Here is a 22,224-nt window from a genome sequence, read left to right as displayed (position 1 = left end):
AACAGGGGGTTTCCTGCGTTGGAAACTAGCCCTATGCCAAATTTCAAAATTAAATTAAATTAAAAAATGGATTTCAGTGCATATTCTTGCTGAAGCAGCACTATTAACTGGTGCTTTTTGGAAAAAAAACATGTTTTGCTGCAACAGTATCCCTTTATTACTGATATAGTGGCAGAGCTTTTCATGTTTGTCTTCTCTATAATTAAATAGTGCCAGGGCATATGGTGCTTGTATGTGCCAAATTGCTATATGAATTACAATAGTGCCAAAACTATGACCAGTCCTACTCGCCTTATTTTGAAGGCCCCTAATTGATGGCCCTGGTTTGCTATGTTGTAGGTTGTACCCAGGGCTGCCATCAGAAATCGCAGGGCCCCATACGAAAAAATTTCCTGCGCCCACCACAAGCCCCACCTACAGGTCTGCCCTCCCCACACCACAGGTCCACCACCCACCACACACTATAAAAAAACAAAAAAAAAACATTGGTGGCTATGGTTCCCACATGCTAATAAAAAAAAATATTGGTGGTCAGGGCCCCCCATTGAAAAAAACATTTGTGGTCAGGGCTCCCCCCCATTAAAAAAACATTTGTGGTCAGGGCCCCCCATTCAAAAATATTTGTGGCTAGGACCCCACATGGGGAAAAAATGGTGGCCAGGGCCCCCCCCATGTTATAAAAAAAATTGGTGGCCAGGCCCCCCCCACGTTATAAGAAAATTGGTGGCCAGGGCCCCCTTTAAACGTCCATGTAAAAAAAACTTGCCCCCCCAGAGGTTTAAAAAAATGTTTGGTGCCCAGGGCCCCACCACACAACAGGGACCACAAAGGGTTACCTTTAGGGGGGCCCTGCCATGTTACACTTACTTCATTAGTGTGGCCCACCTGCTGTCAGTGAGCTGCCAACTACAGAAGGGACGAGGGGAGCACAGGTGGCTGCATCTTCTTCCAGTGACAGCATTTTCTTCCCTTATTGGTCACAGAATTTCAAGTCCTGGTAAAGCTGCATGGTGATTGGATTAGCTGGAGGAGAAGTTCAAACCTCAGCTATCCAATCCCTGAGCATCTCAACCGGGACTTAAACTCAGTGACCAATAAGGGGAAGTAATGAACAGAAGATACCTCCCCTTTTGCTCCCGCCCTGCCTTCCCGGAATCAGCAGCTCTAAGAAAGCAGGAGGGCCTGGCTAATCAAGAAAGTGTCATGCGGCTGGGCCCCCCTTAATCCCGGGGCCCCCTACAACTCTCCCCCCTTGATGGCTGCCCTGGTTGTACCCATTTGCTATGTTGTACGTTGGACTCCTTGGTCACGTTATAGAGTCCTGCTTTTTAACATGTTCCATACAGGCTATGCACCAATGTGATCACTTGCATCTGCATTTGATATTTTACATGTTCTTATTGCATTATGGCTGTGGATATATCTTGTTCATAATTCAAGTAGAGTATATTTAAAGGGGTTGTTCACCTTTAAATAAACTTTTAGTATGATGTAGAGTGTGATATTCTGAGACCATTTTCAAATGGGTTTCATTTTGTATGGTTTATGGTTTTTGAGTTATTTAGCTTTTTGTTCAGCATCTCTCCAGTTTGCAGTTTCCTTGGTCACATTATAAAGTCCTGCTTTTTAATGCAGTATGTTCCATACAGGCTATGCACCAATGTGATCACTTGCATCTGCATTTGATATTTTACATGTTCTTATTGCATTATGGCTGTGGATATATCTTGCTCATAGTTCAAGTAGAGTATATTTAAAGGGGTTGTTCACCTTTAAATAAACTTTTAGTATGATGTAGAGTGTGATATTCTGAGACCATTTTCAAATGGGTTTCATTTTCTATGGTTTATGGTTTTTGAGTTATTTAGCTTTTTGTTCAGCATCTCTCCAGTTTTCAGTTTCCTTGGTCACATTATAAAGTCCTGCTTTTTAATATGTTCCATACAGGCTATGCACCAATATGATCACTTGCATCTGCATTTGATATTTTACATGTTCTTATTGCATTATGGCTGTGGATATATCTTGCTCATAATTCAAGTAGAGTATATTTAAAGGGGTTGTTCACCTTTAAATAAACTTTAAGTATGATGTAGAGTGTGATATTCTGAGACCATTTTCAATTGGGTTTCATTTTCTATAGTTTATGGTTTTTGAGTTATTTAGCTTTTTGTTCAGCATCTCTCCAGTTTGCAGTTTCAGCAATCTAGTTACTAGGTGCAAATTACCCTAGTAACTAACCTACCCAATCATGTATTGATATGAATAAGAGACTGGAATTTGAATAGGAGAGGCCTGAATAGAAAGATGCGTAATACAAAGTAGCAATAACAATGAATTTATACCCTTACACTGGATTTAATTTTTATATGGGGTCAGTGACCCCCATTTGAAAGCTGGAAATGGTCAGAAGAGGAAAACAAATAATTCAAAAACTATAAAAAAGAAAAAATGAAGACCAACTGAAAAGTTACTTAGAATTAACCATTCTATAACATACTAAAAGTAAATTTAAAGGTGAACCATCCCTTTAATGTATTACTTGATTGTTGTGGGTATTGTTTATACACAAACACTGAAGCTTCGGTATTGTTGTAACTGAACTAGAAATCTCCTGTGCTGTGAGTGTGCAGTACCTGGATTATTGGCTGTGGAGAGACAGTCTTCCAGTTTTATCTTTCACTAATCACTATCACTGCAGTCACATTGTAATTCAAATAAAATTTGTATTTTCCCAGTACTCTTCTCTGAACTTTCTATGCACAGTATTTTCTCTGATACAATGTTGCAATATATCAGTAAGATATGTACTAACACTGCTGGGGCCCGTAGCTTTTTAACTTATGTCTAGGTTTTAGCTTTATTTTTATTTTGTATTTTCTTTTTGTTTATAATGATGACATGAAGCTGTTTTGGGACAACCATTCTGCACATTTCTGAAGGTATTTTGGATTGGGTGGGGCTTGATTGCACTGTTGTTAGAAAGGTCCCACAGGCTGAAACATTGAATATTGAACATGTATATAAATATATTTAACATGTATATAAATATAATTACTGAGAGAACCCTTGACATGTTCAATACTTATTTTCCCTGATATATATATATACCCATAATATATTTTACATATATATATATATATATATATATATATATATATATATATATATATATATATATATATATATATATATATATATATATATTTTATACATACACACTGCTGCCTAGCAAGTGTTTTTTGCAGCCATCTTGAACGAGGTATACAGTTAGGTCCATAAATCTTTGGACAGAGACAACTTTTTTTCTTATTTTGGTTCTGTACATTACCACAATGAATTTTAAATAAAACAACTCAGATGCAGTTGAACTGCAGACTTTCAGCTTTAATTCGGTGGGTTAAACAAAAGGATTGCAAAAAAATGTGAGGAACTAAAGCCTTTTTTTAACACAATCACTTCATTTCAGGAGCTCAAAAGTAATTGGACAAATTAAAAAACTGCAAATAAAATGTTCATTTCTAATACTTGGTTGCAAACCCTCTGCTGGCAAGGACAGCCTGAAGTCTTGAACTCATGGACATCACCAGATTCTGGGTTTCCTCCTTTTTAATGCTCTGCCAGGCCTTTACTGCATCGGCTATCAGTTGCTGTTTGTTTGTTGGCCTTTCTATCCGAAGTTTAGTCTTCAATAAGTGAAATGCGTGCTCAATTGGGTTCAGATCAGGTGACTGACTTGGCCATCAAGAATATTCCACTTCTTTGCTTTAATAAACTCATTGGTTGCTTTGGCTGTATGTTTTGGGTCATTTTCCATCTGTATTCAGGCCCGGATTTAGGGAAAGGCCCCCTAGGCCCGGGCCTAGGGCGGCAAGATGTTAGGGGCGGCAAGAAGGCGCCCCCTAACATCTTGTGTAAGTCGGCTGCTGCTGATAGATCCGGCTGGCTTTAAGACCGCTCCTCCAGCCTATCTCCCGCTGTGGCTCCGCCCCCTCCCACTCCTCTCTGTGCTCGTGCTGCTGCTGCCTCTGCTGTGCTGCGTGTGTCCCAGCAAGCTGATCTGTTCCTTAGCTGGTATGTACATTTAACATTTCCCCTGCAGATCTGCTGTATATCGGCCATGTAGAGAAATATGTCATAGTCAACTTGCAGATTTGCTGGAGGTGCAGAATCACAAGTGTTCTAAACCTGTTACAGATGTTTTTATGTCCCTTTCCTGCTTCCTACAAAATGAAAACCATTTCAGTTCTATTACACAATTAGTCTATTTTTAATATAGAACTTTTTATGCTTTAAGTTACTGCTACGATAATCAAGATGAAATAAATATTTATATACAAACTAATAATATGAATTTAATGCTATAAATTAATGGCTACATATGAAATTTGATAAATGAATTTTGTACATGATTTTATATATATTGTGTGATGAAATTAAAAATCTCAATTAATTTAAATCCATTTACTCCATTTAATTAATTAATGATTATTATATTTCATTAAGAAGAAATTTACAAGAGTGCGACATAAGGGACCTTTTTCGTTTCAACCTATTACAGAATTAGGTTTCCTTCCTTACACTTTTCCCTTGTTTACAAAATGTGATTGACTTGCATCTTAGCTGCAGGGTTCAGCAGAACATATTGGTTTTCTGTTATCTGACATACAGACTTGTGCAGCAGCAGATACGGCCAGAAACTGCTTCTTATAAGAACAGCTGCGCTGCAGTACCAAGTGCAACATCAGACACAGTTTGTTCTATTTGTAAATTATCTTTTCAACTGGAAACAGGGTACTCTGAGAATTACTCATGTATAATAAGAGATAATGTACCCCCTACTGTAAATAATAAGGATATTAGAAGTCACTGAGGGGTTCTATGGCCATATAAAGGCACAAGGCTGCAGGCTGAGTTATACAGGGAACTCTGAGTATCACTCATGTATTATAATGTATAATGTACCCCCTACTGTAAATGATAAGGATATTAGAAGTCAATGAGGGTTTGTTCTGTGACCATATAAAGACACAAGGCTGCAGGCTGAGTTATACAGGGAACTCGGAGTATCACTCATGTATTATAAGGGATAATGTCTGCTGAGAAATAGGAACTACAAAGATTATGCTGCTGCCAAGATTTGACTTTTTTTATTTTATAATAAATATTTAACTGATGCTGTGGCTGCCCACTGGAGCACAATTGACAAACTTATCAAAACAAGGGACACATCTCTCTCTGCATCTATGTATAAAAAGGTGTCTATATATAGAGAATATATATATAGATATATCTCAAACAAGCCTAACTGCTAGTTGATCCATCTGATCCACTTTTTGCATAAATGTCCTGATTGGAAAAAGATTCACATCCAGAAAATGCGCGGGGGGGGGGGGGCGGCACAGTAGCTGGGCCTAGGGGGGCAAGGAGGGTAAATCCGGCCCTATCTGTATTATGAATCATCCCAATCAATTTGACTGCATTTAGCTGGATTTGAGCAGACAGTATGTCTCTGAACACGTCAATATTTCTTGTGGGTGCTTCTGTCCTGTGTCACATCATCGATGAAAATTAGTGTCCCAGTGCCATTGGCAGCCATGCACGCCCAAGCCATCACACTGCCTCCGCCATGTTTTATAGATGATGTGGTATGCTTTGGATCATGAGCTGTTACACACCTTCTCTATACTTTTTCTTGCCATCATTCTAGTAGAGGTTGATCTTGGTTTCATCTGTCCAAAGAATGTTTTTCCAGAACTGTGCTGGCTTTTTTAGATGTTAGAAGTCCAATCTAGCCTTTTTATTCTTGAGGCTTATGAGTGGCTTGCAACTTGCAGTGCACCCTCTGTATTTAGTTTCATGCAGTCTTCTCATTCTGGTAGACTTGGATATCGATACGCCTACCTCCTGGAGAGTGTTGTTCACTTGTTTGGCTGTTGTGAAGGGGTTTCTCTTCACCATGGAAATGATTCTGTGATCATCCACCACTGACCTTTCCGAGTACGTCCAGGTCTTTTTGCGTTGCTGAGTTCACCACTGCTTTCTATCTCAGGATGTACCAAACTGTCGATTTTGCCACTCCTAATATTGTAGCAATTTCTCGGATGGGTTTTTTCTGTTTTTGCAGCTTAAGGAATGGCTTGTTTCACCTGTATGGAGTGCTCCTTTGGCCACATGTTGTCTGTTCACTGCAACATTTTCCACATACAAGCACCCCCCTCAAATCAACCCCAGGGCTTTTATCTGCTTAATTGATAATGACATAACAAATGAATTGCCCACACCTGCCCATGAAATAGTCTTTGAGTCAGTTGTTCACTTACTTTTGAGCCCCTGAAATGCTGTGATTGTGTTAAAAAAAGGCTTTAGTTCCTCACATGTTTATGCAATCTTTTTGTTCAACCCACTGAATTAAAGCTGAAAGTCTGCAGTTCAACTGCATCTAAGTTGTTTTGTTTAAAATGCACTGTGGTTGCCTCTGTCCAAAGATTTATGGACCTAACTGTATAAGTTTGTTTGCTGGCGGTGCTGGCGGTAGTTCTGTTGGTTTGATATTCCTGACGAACGTCCTGGTTTAGGACCGAAACGTTGAATAAAATCTCCTTTTTGAATAGTACACAAACCCTGAGTGTGCCAGGTTTTACCTTTTACACACATATATATATTTATGGATATATAACACATAAGGATTAGGAGTGAATAGCACAGTAGCCTACATACAAGTAAGACACAGCCATTGTCAGACTGGGATGCCAGGGGACCACAAGCAAACCTTAGACCAGTGGTCCCAACCAGTAGCTTGTGAGCAACATGTTGCTTTCCAACCCCTTGGATGTTGCTCCCAGTGGAATTCTTTTTGAATTCCAGTCTTGGAGGCAAGTTTTGGTTGTATAAAACCAGGTGTACTGCCAAACAGAGCCTCAATGTAGGTTGACAATCCACATAGGGACTACCAAATGGCCAATCACAGCACGTATTTGGCACCCCAAGAACATTTTTCAAGCTAGTGTTGCTCCCCAACCCCTTTTACATCTGAATGTTGCTCATGGGTTCAAAAGGTTGGGGATCCCTGCCTTAGACTATGGGCCTGTTCTCCTATTTTTCCTCTTCCTCTCCACACTCGACCTCTTTATTCTTTTTTCTTTACTATAATCTATTATTCTATCTATTTTGCCTCTTTGTTCCCATTCAGAAATTGGTAATGACAAAATTGGCATAATGTTTAGAATCAGGATGGCCAACTGACACTTGGGACCATAGATGAGACAGTCTGACACTGGAAACAGCTTCTGCTGCAAATGCTTCTGTTTGGTGTTTAGTAACTCATGTCAGCCCAGCTGCAAGATGGCCCATTGATGTCCTTTGGCACTATGAAGTTTATGTCATTTACCTCCCCCCCCATTGGAAAAATGCTAGCACATTTGTGCATGTGCACAGGGGTGTGTGGCTGGCTTGGTTGCCTATGGTGCCTGGCTGGCTTGGCACTGGGTTAGTGGCTAGGTTAATGTACCAAAGGACCGCTGTAAATGTTATAATATACTGCATGTAACTTTTTAGCATGGTTTTCTCTTGATATTTATTGGTTTGCACAGGCAGTTAAATATTGGATGGTAGTGTGGATTTACTGGATGACTTTTGTATCCACTCATTTAATGTTCGGGTATGGCATTAGTGTATACATGAGAGATGGCAGACAGGTGGATATGGATTAGGTGCGAACTGATGTTTTGGGCAAAGTTCAGGCCACCACAAACCCACCTGCCCAATTTAAGGGGTTGTGACAAAATGTTCAATCACAGTATTATTTTTGCTTTTTAGCACTTTTTGTTTGCAATCTATGGTTGTACTACATATCTCTCTCGCCCTTTTGAACTGTATTCATTATAACATATACACAATATACATGTCTTTTATTTGTTTATTTTTTTACTTTTTTCTTTTCTATGTTCTTCAGAATTTAAAGCACATTAAAAGTAATCTATAGGTCATGTTGATCATCTTCGCTGATAGGTCTGCTTTTTTTAAGTAATATTTACTTGAAGTTACTAAACTTACCTGTCACCAGTGTCAAACTTGGCAGGTGGGGGAAACTGGTAAAAATTTGGTGGGCCTCGATGACCCAGACACGCTTATTGCCAAAAAACTAATGTTTCTTCCTTGTGACCTCTTCCAATCACATCCAGTGGCCTAACTAGATACCCAAGGGCCCCGGTGCAGAAAGTTACAACTGCCCCCCCCCCACACGTGCCGGTCGTGGTCTGGACCATGACCATTACTGACCTAAAATAATAGACATGAATTTAAAAATATAATACATAGAATAATAGAATGGAAAAATAGAATACAGTTGGGGTGTTTGTTTGTTATAAAGGGCTTAGTGCTGCCTTGATGAATGCCTTATAAACTGCTTTCTTAATTACTTGTTGGTTTTTAATATAGGTGAATCCATTGACTGATAAGATTAGGCTAAGATAGAAACCAATTAAATGGTATCCCAGACCCAGAAACTAAACCTCAGTTAGGAAATACATATCCCAAAATGGTTTGGAAAAACAATTGAAAGTTAAAGCCAGTTTATGCAGTTCAAAATAAAGCTGATTCTAGACTTAATTAGAATTAAACTGAAACTTAAAGGGGTTGTTCGTCTTTAAATTAACCTTTAGTATGATGTAAATAGTATATTCTGGGTTAATTTGCAGTTGATTTAAAAAATTTTGTGTTTTCTGCATAATTTAGCAGCTTTCCAGTTTGCAATTTCAGTAATCTGGTTGCTAGGGACCAAATTACCCTAGCAACCATGCATTCATTTGAATAAGAGACTGGAATATGAATGGGAGAGGGGCTTAATAGAAAGATAAGTAATAAAAAGTAGCAATAACAATACATTTGTAGCCTTACAGAACATTTGCTTTTTAGATGGGGTCTGTGACCTCCATTTCCAAGCTGTAAATAGTCAGAGGAAGTCATGTGCAACACTTCCTTACACTGGGGAAATACAATTACGTCTGCCACACCTGGACCTTAACGAGCGAAACTCCTCCTCATTTCTATCTACAGAACAAGACAACAGCCTATTGCTGTCCCAGGCCACCAGCTAGGCCCGGACTGGCAATCTGTGGGTTCTGGCAAATGCCATAGGGGCTTCTTTAAGATGCCATAGAAAGTGAGCTGGTGGGGGTTGTTTGGGCCTCTGTGTAGTAGAAATGGCAAAGCCTATTTTAAATCCCAGTCCAGTGACACCAGCTCCCTGTCGTCTGTCACTTGGTAGTGGATGAGGTCGCCCTGATAGGACAGGAGAGCACATTTCTTTCCCTTCTGCTGCTGGACCCCTATCACCGCATAAATAACGGTGCCTCAGCAAAGCCAGGATCTCCCACATGCCCGCATTGACCGTTTCGACGCATGCATTTTTTGGGAGCAGCTGATGTCCTATGGCACAATTCGGGTGTGCAACAACGTTATGATAGATATAAAAAGGTTATTTTCTAGTGTCAATAACTCTTAGTTTTTTTTAACTGGTTTATTTGGCACATAAATCTAGTTGCCCATAACAGAACATAAGTGAAAAGCAAATGGCTCATAATTTCCACACGGAAAATACACGCACTACGACGGCGGTAATAAAACACGACACACCTTCTACTAACTTCCTGACTGAGACTATTGCCCCGCCGCAATACGCTTGCCTACGTCTTGTATACACTACTCGCAGTGTATTCCTGCCTTTCCAGGGCGGGCATGTTAGAAGGCTGGAGCTTTCAGACCTCAAGGACTGAACTAGTTCCAGCAGTGACTCCTCCTTTAAATCCCCACTTGCAGAGGTGCTGGCATCAGCCTTACAGAAGGGAAAGCTGCGGAGAAACGCAATCGGCAGATTATCGCATCTAACTAAAGTAAGCTATGGCTATGTTGATGTCTCATATGACTTCAGTTTGTATAAGAGCTGTGGTATAGTTTCAGGATAGCGTGCTCTGAGTCAGTAGTATTCCAAAACTTTGTTATATTAGTAATGGGACTGGGATCCCACGGTAGGTTGTTAGAGGCAGGTCAATGTACAATTTGTAAATCAAAATAACACTTTCTGTAATGTTATAGCATGAATGTAGAGGCGCTAATTTGACAAGTAGAGTAAACTATATTTACAAGAGAAATCAGCTCCCAAGTAATAGTAAATGCACACTTCTTAAAAGATGAGGTTGTCTGGTATTACAAGCACTGAAGCGCCATCAGACACATGAGCTTTCTGGAAATGTATGTTTATTAACAAGTTCCCTAGCAATTTTGTGTTTTTTCGAAGAATCCTGCTGTTCTTTGCTCTGAGAGTACAATGTAAAACCTCAGAAGACCTATTTGCTGAGGGTGTGGTTCTAGGTTGTTGTTCTGCCAACAACTGCCTAAAGTAACAGTACAGTAGCGGATTAAGTGAACCTTGGACCTGGTCTATTCACAGTACACATCATTTACTCTTGCAGGTCCAGCCACTGTAAATTGGCAGTTGACAGTGTCATCTTCATGTCATAGGCTTCTGTGTAACAGATAAAGTAGAATTGGCAGTAGCAGCTAAGCAGGAAGGTGCAGGCGCCACCTCTGACTCCACTAGAGCTCTCAGGGTAAGTGCAGGCACAAGGGACAACTGACACTTAAATTGTGGTAGTTTAAATATCGCTGGCTGAAGGCACGGCATTCGGTAAACAGGGTCATAGGCAGCAGAATGTAGATTTCGGCTGCAAAGTGTGTGTGTGTGTGGGGTAATGCCACACATTTTCTCCATGCCTGCTTTTGAATACCAAGCCCATCTTTTAGTCACCTCACGTTTAAAGTGTAACATTTTGCATTTTAAACATTTAGGCATACTGTATGGAGCAGCATTTCTACAGTTGTTTTTAGAAGTATTAGTCTGCTTGTGCTGCCATTGGCTAAAATTGAGTACATGTCACTTTTTTATCCCGAAATTGCACTTTCTGTGTTTTCCCCTTCAGTCAGAGGTGGTAGTTGAGTTGTGGTATTTTTCATTTGGAAAATATTAGTGATCAAAATTCCATATCACTTATACAGATTTGCAGTGCATAGACCCCCTCCCAGCTGGCTAGGTTATTTCAGGCCAGAATGATGAAGCATGGGGGGTGCATTAATACAATTTTCTGATGTCTTTAACCTTGATTTTCTGTCCAGTCGATACTAAAAGAAATGTTTTACTTGTCATTCAAATTAGTGTTAACAAGTAAATTCTTTCCTACTCTTATCCACTATTACTTTCAACCTTGACATATTTTTAGCTATAACTTCTGTAGCAGAGATGTTGGGTTTGGCCAAAAACTGTATGTTCTATAGACACTATTTACATTGGTGCTCCAGCCTGTTGTTTTTTTTTCCTCTGCTGACAAACCTGATGTCAGTGATACAGCAGCTATAGCTGATTGTTTAGGAGTCCAATAAATGTAAGTAAGTAACCATGGTCTGCTTGACGAAAGTTGGCACTAGTGCTTTGTAAGTGAATTACATTTATGTTTATGGGGAGGAGGCTGGATTTTTGGCCTACTGAAACAACTTAGAACTTAAATTGCCCCAAATATCACTGTGTGCCAGTGCCCTAAAGATTGTATGGAGGCAATCTACTCCAAATGAGTAGGGTGCAAAGTGCAAGCAACAGAAGCCATCCACTATTTTTGTACAGTTTGCACCCTGCCATTCACAATTGTTGTATTGAAGAAGGTCTCTGTATCAGGTCAGAGAGACTTGCTGCTGCCCACATGAAAACAATGCCTATAGTGCTAAGCAATATGTTGGCGCTATATAAATACATGTTAATAATAATAATAATAATAATAATAATATGTTCCGCAGCACTGTATTCATGAGGGGTAGTGGGGGAAGTACGTAGTCATTCCCCCCTCTATCCCCCTACCCATCAGACTCATTTAGACTCACAAGTTAGGGCGCTAGGCTGTTTGCTGGTACAAGTATGGGATCTGTTATCCGGAAACCCATTTTCCAGAAAGCTACAAATTATGGAAAGGCCATCTCCTATAGACTCCATTTTATCCAAATAATCAAAACCTTTAAATATGTTTTCCTTTTTCTCTGCAATAATAAAACAGTACCTTGTACTTGATCCAAACTAAGATGTCATTTATTGTTATTAAAAGCAAAACCAACCTATTGGGTTTATTTCATGTTTACATGATTTTCTAGAAGACTTAAGGTATAAAGATCAAAATTACGGAAATATCTGTTATTCGGAAAACCCCAGGTCCCACGCATTCTGTATATCAGGTCCCATACCTGTACTACACTCTGCACCTCATACTGGATATTTTATCTGTAGTGAGATGCAGAGTGCAGCCAGACTGCACGAAAGTGCTCTCAGGATTAGAACAAAGAGGCACTCTGTTAGTGCTTTGTTGGGGTATAGTGTGCTTTAGATTTATTGCATAAATAATTTAAACTACCTGTACACTTATACATGTTCTGAGGTCTAGCACAATCCCAGCCATGTGCATTTTGCTAGTTTGTGGAACAAGGTATGTCTGTGAGTGATTAGTGTGACATTAGATATAAATATAGTAGGAATGTTGTTCGTGCTCATGTGATGGTCAGTACTAATTTTTACTGTAGAGTGGCAGTCTAGTACAGTCATGTAGGAAACTCAGGCTTTTAAATATAAAAACTGTGATCTCTCTCAGCAGCTTTATAAAATGGTTGTATTGTGACCTCATGTACACAGTTTTCTGCTGAAGAGGAAAGCTGGGCAAATTCTGCTTTTACTCAATCCTCCTTCTTGTCTAATCATCTAAATATAGTACAAGTAGGTTTGTTCCTCTCAAAGTCAGCATTATCCAGACTTACAACAATTTTTCCTGTAGCAGACTGGTTAGATCAGTGCTGGGAGCTGTTAGGGACAGAAGAGCCAGGTTAGGACAGGTACGGTTCTTTCCTTTTGCTGCAGAAAGTAATTAGTGCCCAGGGCAGTGTAGTGAGTTGCAAAGCTGAAGGCCTTATTCGGTTTTTGCAAGTTTTGTGCATTCTTTGAATAGAAAAAGTAGTTTTATAAAAATTGTAATATTATGTTGAATCTGACATGTTTAATTAATATTTGAGCTATTTCTTTATATTTACATCATAAAACACTGTTAAAAAAGTATATAGAGAGAGAGACAGAGATTGTAATGTTTTAGTATTCACACCACTATCTGGCAACCATTGGGGGGGTGCGCTTTAGGGGCCCTGCAAAACAATATTTAATGTGATACTGACACTAGAAATTTTATTTTCAAACTATTAATCTACATGAAAAGTTACTTATAGGTCATGTTGATAGTTTTTCGCTGATAGTTCTGCTTTTGTTAGTAATTGTTACTTGAAGTTCCTAAACCTGACTGTTTTTTCAACCTGACTGTCCCTTCTCAACTTGTCAGCTAGAGTTCCTAATGATAACAGACCACTACTGCACAAATATGGCAGCCCCTCATAGGGAAAAAAGGGGTCAACAAAGGTAATGTAAAAAGCATCAGGAAGATACTTTTATGGCAAAATTATAAATAGCAAGATAATTTTATGATAGATATTAAAAAATGTTTATTTTCTGGTGTCTGCATCTCTATAACATTGCTCATTATGCTACATATTGCACCTGCATGGGACTGTTAGAGAACAAGGAAACCAATTTACCCATTTTTTAGGCAACACCAGTGAATTTAATCAGTTTTTCCCAGGTCCACTGCTCCTTCAGGAAAACAACACACTAGCCCAGGAAAAAAAACAAGTGCTGCCCAGTTTCTTACCTTTCTCAGGCATCCCTAATGTGAAGTTAGAGCACGTCAGAATAATTCATCCACTTTCTATTCATTCCTATGATATCTTTAGATGCTTATTAATCAATGGGTGAAAATTAGCATTCATCATTTAATAAATATGCTCCTAAATCTAATAGGAATGAATTGTGAGTGTTTGGGTTTATTTGTATTTAAATTTTATTAGCAGTCTTAGGGTAAGGCCACACTGGCCGTTTTGGGGAGATTTGGCCGCCTGGCGAATAATCGCCTCGTCTTTGCGACCAATCTCCCCAAATGCCTTCCCTCACTCTGCACCGGCTAAAATGAAAAAATGCCGGCACCAATCACACACGGCGGTTCGTTTTCCGAAGTCGCCAGGTGACCAAATCTCCCCAAAACGCCCAGTGTGGACTTACCCTTAAGGTATGGTAATCAAAAGAAAGATTCCAGTATCTGGAAAACCCCAGGTTCCAAGCATTCTGGATAATAGATACTATACCATACAGTCTTACAGCCTACAACAGAGAAAGAAACTCACCATGCCAAAGGCAGTATTATTTCTAGCTTATCCAGTCACATAACAGGATTGTCCAGACTGTGCATTATAAAAGAGCAAATTTCAGAGCTCCATTTTCCAGGCAAGGGGTGCTAATGTCAGGGTGTGTCTTCACTAATAGTTGGAAAGTATATGTCAAGACTTTCAAAATTAATAGTCAAACAAGTTAGGCACGCCCCAGTAAACCATAAAAAAACAGAGCATGTTAGGTTCAGTGTGGAGGGATACTTATAGCCGTGTTCAGTCTAGCACTAAGTGTAGAGTGCAAGACAGGACTAACGTTTTTGCCAATTTACAAAGGAAATTACATGGTTACCAGGAATTTCTCTCCTGGACAAAATCATGAAGCCATAATGGCGGCAAAACAACGCTATTGGGTTTATTTGTTTTTAAATGTTATTAGCAGTCTTAAGGTATGGTGATCAAAAGAAAGATTCCATTATCTGGAAAACCCCAGGTCCCAAGCATTCCGGATAATAGATACTGTACCATACAGTCACGTAGCCTACAACAAAGAAAGTAACTCACCATGACAAAGGCAGTATTATTCTAACTCATCAAGTAACATAACTGGATTGTCCAAACTGGCAAGAAGAATCCCGCCGGCGGGATGGCATACAAATCTCTTCGGATTTCTGAAGTCACACGAACTTTCCTTGTGAGGCAACTTCTGGCGACTTCAGAAATCCGAATTGATTCGTATGCTGTCCCGCCGGTGACTCGTATTCTTGCTGGCGGGAAGGCATTTTGGGGAGATTAGTCGCCATAGAAGCGAAGATTTGTCGCTTGGCGACTAATCTCCCTGTCTGCCACCACCCTTAAAGAGCAAATTTCAGAGCTCCATTTCCCAGGCAAGGGGTGCTAATGACAGGGTGTGTCTTCACTAATAGTTGGAAAGTATATATCAAGGCTTTCACAATCAATAGTCAAACAAGTTAGGCACTCCCCAGTAAACCATCAAAAATAGAGCATGTTCGTGCCAGTGTGGAAGGACACATAGCCTTGTTCAGTCTAGCACTAGGTGTAGAGTGCAAGAAAGGACTACAGTTTTTGCCAATTTACATAGGAAATTACATGGTTACCAGGAATTTATCTCCTGGACAAAAATACAAAAGTGATTATAAATACAGTGGTGCAGATTTCTACCTCACAGTGCTGCGATCTGTGACTTGGGCATTATCAGTATAAAATATGTGTGTTCTCATACTCTCCCATATTTGCATACGTTTATTCCAGATGCTCATGTGTTCTGCTACAGCCAAAACATACTTGTATGTTAACTGTCTTTTGATTACATTAACTCTAGTGTGTATGTCTGTGAATATTAGATTGCTGATATCATCAATATAGTATATTCTATAAAGAGCTTGTAATATGTTGGCATGTTATAAGTTACGCACGTTAAATAGTTTTTTCCTCTGCAAAACTACACAGGTTTTGTGTGCCAGCTGATCTTTGATCTGCTTTGTCTGTTGTTGCCAGATACACTTTAAGGTGGCATATATCACAGCCAACCAGAAGCATATTGTTTACTGTCCTAGCACTATGATTCTATACAGACAGTTAACTTTACTGGCCTTAGCTTTTACAGGCACTTGGAGGGTTAACCTTTTAAATGCCACAGAACGTAGATTACACGTTCTGCAGCATTTCTCCCCCTGAAAGCGAAGGAGCAGCTAGTAAAGCCACGCCTTCGCTTCCTGCTCATTCCCCCACCCCTAGACAATGAGCAGGAGGGGGAAATGTGTGGGCCCTTGAGCGCGTTCGCCCAGGGGCCCCATAGGCAGCAGCAGGAGCACGAGGAGCACATGCCTGCTGCTGCCTCTACTTCCGGGACCACTGCTTACAGGATACAAGCGCGGATCTACGCATTCGTCATGGTGGACCCTCCAGCTCCTTCTGCAACTGTCTTCAGCCAGCCATCACACAGGTTAGTGTGACACACAAATAGACACACATTTTACACTTAGATTTACACGCACTTACATACATTTTTTGGGGGGATCAGGGGGGTTTCACACACATTAACAACACTCACACATACTTGCACACACATATATACACGTACACAATTTTATAGCTTTTTTTAATTTTTCTTACTGCATCATTCGTTGTTTCGCCTGAAAAAAAATGTTCTATTGGCTTTGCGAATATTGTATTCGCTAATCGCACTGCACAATACCTTTTGTACGTTATTCCAGTGATTTTATTTTGGTGCATTTTTAGCCATTTTATTGCATTTTCAGCTTTGCGTAGGTGTTGTTCGCTTATTTCTGTCCGTAAAACCTATTTGCCCATGCTAAAATATTCAAACTTTGAATATGACTGCTGATTACATATTGGGCATAAAACTGTTTAGTAGACCTCCGGCATTCATATTTAGGATGCGTTATGCTGGTCATGATACATGGATAATACAATGCTGTTGAAGCTTTGAGGCAATTTTCAGATATTTCTCCAAAACAACCAGTTTTGGGAAAGCTTTGCGACTCAGTAGTTTGGAGCAGAAAGACATGGGTACCCATTTTAGATTCGGTAGAATGTGCACTTTCCAAAAATATATGGTTTTGGGGTGTAAACATATATTTCTGTGTTTTTACCCCACAAAAATGTAGTCAATGTGTTGATTTTTCATTAGCTGAAATGACCCATAGGACTATTTGTATACACTAACTTAATTTTGGGGCCTCTAAATGCCAGATACTTTGGTAAACCTACTGTATGTACAATGGGCACCAAACTGTTTGGAGGACCCCTGGCAATCATATATAGGGTGCTTTTTCTTGGTATGTAATGATATATGGGCGATATGATGCTGGAAAGTCGAAGCTTTGAGGCAATTTTCAGATATTTCACCAAAACCGAAGATTTTGGGAAAGCCTTGGGTACCCATTTTAGATTCGGTAGAATGTATACTTTCCAAAAATATATGGTTTTGGGGGGTAAACATATATTTCTGTGTTCTTATCCCACAAAAAATGCAGTCAATGTGTTGATTTTCCAGTAGCTGAAGTAAAGTCCTGGACAATGTGGTTGCGCTAACTATCTAAATGCTAGATACTTTGGTAAACCTATGCACAATGGGCATCAAACTGTTCAGTGGACCCCTGCCAATCATATTCAGGGTGCTTTTTCTTGGTACCTAATACAGTGTGGGATATGCGGAGCAGTAATTTTTCTCAATTTTGATACATTTTTATAAAACCCGCTACATTCAGACAAGCTTTGATGTTTGGTAGTTAGGAGTAGAGAGACAGTTACCCATTTTGGAATCAGCAGAATATGTACGTTTCAAAAATATATTGTTTTCTGAGGATTTTTTGGCCTTAGAATCGAAAGTATGACGTTTTCTGCCTTCGTGCTTTCAAAATTTGGTAATATACTGCTGGGAGTTTTTGCTGTACAAAAGTCCTAAATCTCCCTAAAACTATACATATTTGGTATTGACACGTTCGAGAGACATGAGGCTTTCCAAATCAGTTGGATTTTCATGCATAAAATGAAATATTTTTCTGGTATAAATTCATATACTATGAAAAATAGGAATTTTTAATTTTTTTCGATATTTAGCGATATAAATCTTTTTGCAGAGGTGGAAATACATGAAAACTCAGGCAGATTTAGAAAGCTCAGGTTCTCCCACAAAAAACAATGTATAGTTACTCGAGGGGTGCTATGTCAATGATTGATCTCGCCTTTGCCTCAACTGAGATGTCTGCCAGGGTGTTCAAAGCGGACTTCCTCCCGAGAGGAGTTTCAGATCATGCCCCACTATAATAACTTGGCGACTACACCCCAAGCCTACACAAAAAACCTGGAGACTAAGCCCCTACTGGATCACCCATCCAGTTGTACAGAAAAGTATCCAGCAGATGCTAACAACTTACTTTACAACCAATGTTAATTCAGCTCCTCTGAACAGTGTCTGGGACGCTATGAAGGCAGTTGTGAGGGGCGAGTATATTTCACAAATAGCCCGTGTATGTAAACAATCTAAACAAACTCTGGCTGACATGGAGGTAGCTTTGAGAGAGGCGGAAGTGAGATACATCCAAAACCCCAATGAGCAAAATAGACTGGATCATGTTATAGCACAAAGACAATATGCTCAAATACAATGGAAATGTGCTCAAAAGGGACAACTATATCACAAATTTGCAATGTATGAAAAAGGGGACAAAAATGGTAAATTATTGACATTCTTAGCCAGAGAGGAACTCAGTAGACCAGATATTCATGCACTACAACAGGAGAACAATGAATTAATTACTAATCCGCTTGAAATGACCAGAGCCTGGCGGACTACTACCACTACTGATCTAGAACAGTTAGATCTCCCAAATTTACCTTTAGAATATAGAACATATAGAACACTATTAGATTCCCCAATCCAAGAGCAAGAAGTACTAGATGCCATAGCTCCCCTGCCTAAAGGCAAAACCGGGTCCGGACAGTATCCCAAACCTATGGTATGTTACATTTGCCATGATATTGGCACCACATCTTACTGATATCTTTCTTTCAAAACTTTTTTTTATTATCCATCAATATTGGCAAGCCATTTCAATTTTTTTTTATAAAATGCATGTGTTCCCCTACACAGAGGAGAACTATTACATAGCATAAAAACATATTACATAAAGCTACATTGTCACATTGAGATTTAAATAAACATAATGAAATATGCATATCAATAAACAAATAAACTCGTTTAACAACATGAAATGTCATTTATTCCTTTGTATTCGTCTCCGTGTATATTTTGTCATGCAATAATTAACGTCTCCTTACATTTGGTCATGTCGTCCCAGGGTTCCAACCTTGCTTACCGATATCTTTAATCAAACACTGACCTCAGCCCAACTACCTTCTTCCTTCAGAGAAGCCACAATAGTTCTACTCTTAAAAACAAGGAAAGAATCCCTTACTGCACGCCTCATGCAGACCCATTTTGCTCATTAATTCGGACTCCAAAATTTCAGCTAAGGTCCTAGCAAGACGTCTTAATTATGTTATAACATCAATAATAACCCAGACCAAGTCGGCTTTATGCCTCATAAAGCGGCTGAACTCAACATCAGGAGACTCTACACGAACCTCATGATCACCCATGACAACCCTGGTACTAGAATCATTGCCTCATTAGACAACGAGAAGGCTTTCGATTCTGTAGAATGGGCATATCTATCTATGGGAAACTCTGAGAATATTTGGGTCTTGGAAAAACTTCTTAATCTGGCTGCAAGCCCAATATGAGAAACCCACAGCCAAAATCTTGTCCAACTTAGAACTGTCCAACCCCATAACTCCTTCCAGAGGCACCTGGCAAGGATGTCCTTGCCATAGCCGTGGAAAAGCTGGCATGCTTAATCTGAAATAGTAAGGAGGTTAGAGGTTTCGACCTGGGGAGACTCAGGGAAAAAATCTTTCTTTTTGCTGATGATACCCTATTATATACAGGACCCAGGCCCTTCACTTCAGCACGCCCTTCACTTAATTAATCACCACACTTTAAATTCGGGCCTCAAAATAAATTGGGCTAAGTCGTCCATAATGGCTCTTGATCCTGGGGCAATGGAAATAATTGACCCCACCCTCCCAATAGTACAAGTCAGTACAATGAAATACCTAGGAATCTATATCCATCCGCAACTTGAAAAATATAAGGATCTCAATATAGACCCCCTAATGGTACATCTTCAAAAGGCAATATATAGATGGTTGAAACTTTGACTCTCTCTGCTAGGCAGAATAAATATTTTAATTTGAAGTTCCTTCCCAGGTTCCTATACATTCGCCCATATGGATTCCCTCCTCTTTCTTTCAACAACTCCTTAGCCAACTCACTAAGCTCTATTGGTCCCCAGGCCCAGTGAGGGTCAGGTACAAAGCTCTAATCCCTCCCATCACAGAAGGGGGGCTTGCAGCACCAGACATACAGGGCTATTTTCTTGTCTCCCAGCTTACACCTCTCAGATGGTGGTTAAACCTTCAACCAGAGGATCCTGTGACGTTGTCGGAAGCTCAAATTATTGACTCATTAGAAGGGTTGAGGAATATTATTCATAGAAAGTTACCCTTCAATGACAGAAGTACCCCAATGATAGGGATTGTAGTCAAGGCATGGAAACAAAGCTGCACTAGAACAGGGAAAAACCTGCAGGGAATCTGTGGTACAATACAAGCCTCGCACACCTGCTCACAATCCCAGATCCACAAGCCTGGGCACAGCATAATGTAAAGTATATAGAGGACATATATGAGGGTGTGTACTGCTTTCTTTCCAACAGCTAAAGGACAAATTCAACCTACCCAATAGGATGCTGTTTTGCTACCTACAATTAAGGCATGCCCTCACTCAACAATTTCGCACGGAAACCTGCGAATTGAAACATCAATCTTGGAAGACCTTATGCACAAAGAGCAACAAAAAAAAAAAAAAATCAACAATCATATACGAGAAGGTAAACATTCACCTAATATGGAACGTTACAATAAATGGACTGTCAAAATACCAGATCTTACAACAGAGCAATGGGAAACAATCCTGGCAGATTCCCTGCACCCATTAATCAGACCACGAGATAGGCTCATACAATTCAATGTCCTTCACAAAATTAACCCGGCATGTAATAGGTGCAGGAGCTCTAAAGCTGACTTTTACGATATGATTTGGACCTGTCCTCAAATTCAGGTTTTCTGGAAGGAAATTGCTTCCTACCTATCCCAATTGATGGCTCTACCTATTGACTTTCACCATACAATCTTGCTCCTCAACTAGTGGACACAGTAACATCAACAATGACTCTACAATTTTTTTTACTTTTCCAAGCCAAAAAAGCTATAGCCATTAAATGGAAGGAACAATCTCTACCCACACTAAACTACTGGATTGGTTTAGTGGAACAAACACTTCCAATACTGGAATACACGGCAAGAGGTTGTCCCACTAAATTTACCAACATTTGGACACTTTGGATCTTAAGAAACGAGTCCTATACCAACAGGAAACAGGACTCGCAGAACTACCCTATAGATTGGCTTGATTCTGTAGGCTAAAATGGGATAAACAATGCACTGAAAACAGTAACTGGTTGGGAGGAAGGAATGTGGGATTGGTATTTATAAGGTCTTCCACAGTCTAAAATAAGAAAATAAAGGTCTCCAGTAAGTAGTGATGCAGCGAATCTAGGATTCGGTTCGGGATTCGGCCTTTTTCAGCAGGATTCGGCCGAATCCTTCTGCTGGGCCGAACCGAATCCTAATTTGCATATGCAAATTAAGGGCAGGGATGGAAGTCGCTTGACTTTTTGTCACAAAACAAGGAAGATTCAGTTCTGTATTCGGCCAAATCTTTCGAGAAGTGGAATTAGTGGATTAGGTCCATCCCTACCAGTATGTTATAAGATAATCAGTGTGGCTCGATTAGGTGTCAACAGCCACTAACACTCTGGTTCCTGAAAACCAACTACCATTCTTTATCTTCTCCTTCTCCCCCCCCTTTTTTTTTCTTCTTTCTTATTGCTCTTCTATCTAACTCTATAATTCTCAAAAGGGGTTGCCAAGTTAAAGTGTAAAATTGGCCAGTACAGAGCTATGTATTACTGTGAATACAACGCAATACAAGTGCATTTTGTTATGGCTGACTGCTGGAAATAAATAAAAGTTTAAAAAAAAACAATGTATAGTTTTCCTAGGAAACTATAGGTATCCCTTCAGAAAATGCCCCTAAAGTGAGAGAGCGCAAAATGTTTAAAAAACGGCTGGCATTTTGCGTAACCATAATGGCAAATTCTGCTGGCACTTAAAGGGTTAAATAATGATACACATTGTTTCCACTTGCAAGTAAATACTGTTTGTTTTGACAACAGTATGGTCAGACTCTCAGCTGAACAA

General features: G+C 39.7%; 1 protein-coding gene across 6 annotated transcripts in view; it reads left to right on the top strand.

Annotated features, from left to right (window-relative positions):
* Positions 1-9,686: 9,686 nt before the first annotated feature.
* The window catches only part of anxa11.L (annexin A11 L homeolog), a 77,862-nt gene continuing 65,324 nt past the window's right edge, over positions 9,687-22,224 (top strand). For 2 of the 6 annotated variants that reach the window (XM_018240295.2, XM_018240291.1), the window contains exons 1-2: positions 9,687-9,893; positions 10,473-10,610. The gene's annotated coding sequence lies outside the window, so the exon portion shown is untranslated. The remainder of the gene's footprint in view (positions 9,894-10,472; positions 10,611-22,224) is intronic. The other 4 variants (XM_018240296.2, XM_018240292.2, XR_005962401.1 and 1 more) reach the window with 4 other exon arrangements.

This window comes from Xenopus laevis, chromosome 7L (genome assembly GCF_017654675.1).
Source record: "Xenopus laevis strain J_2021 chromosome 7L, Xenopus_laevis_v10.1, whole genome shotgun sequence".
In the NCBI taxonomy this organism is placed as follows: Eukaryota; Metazoa; Chordata; class Amphibia; order Anura; family Pipidae; genus Xenopus; species Xenopus laevis.
The sequence above is the reverse complement of the archived record's forward strand: the minus strand, read 5'-3'. Positions and strand labels throughout refer to the sequence as shown.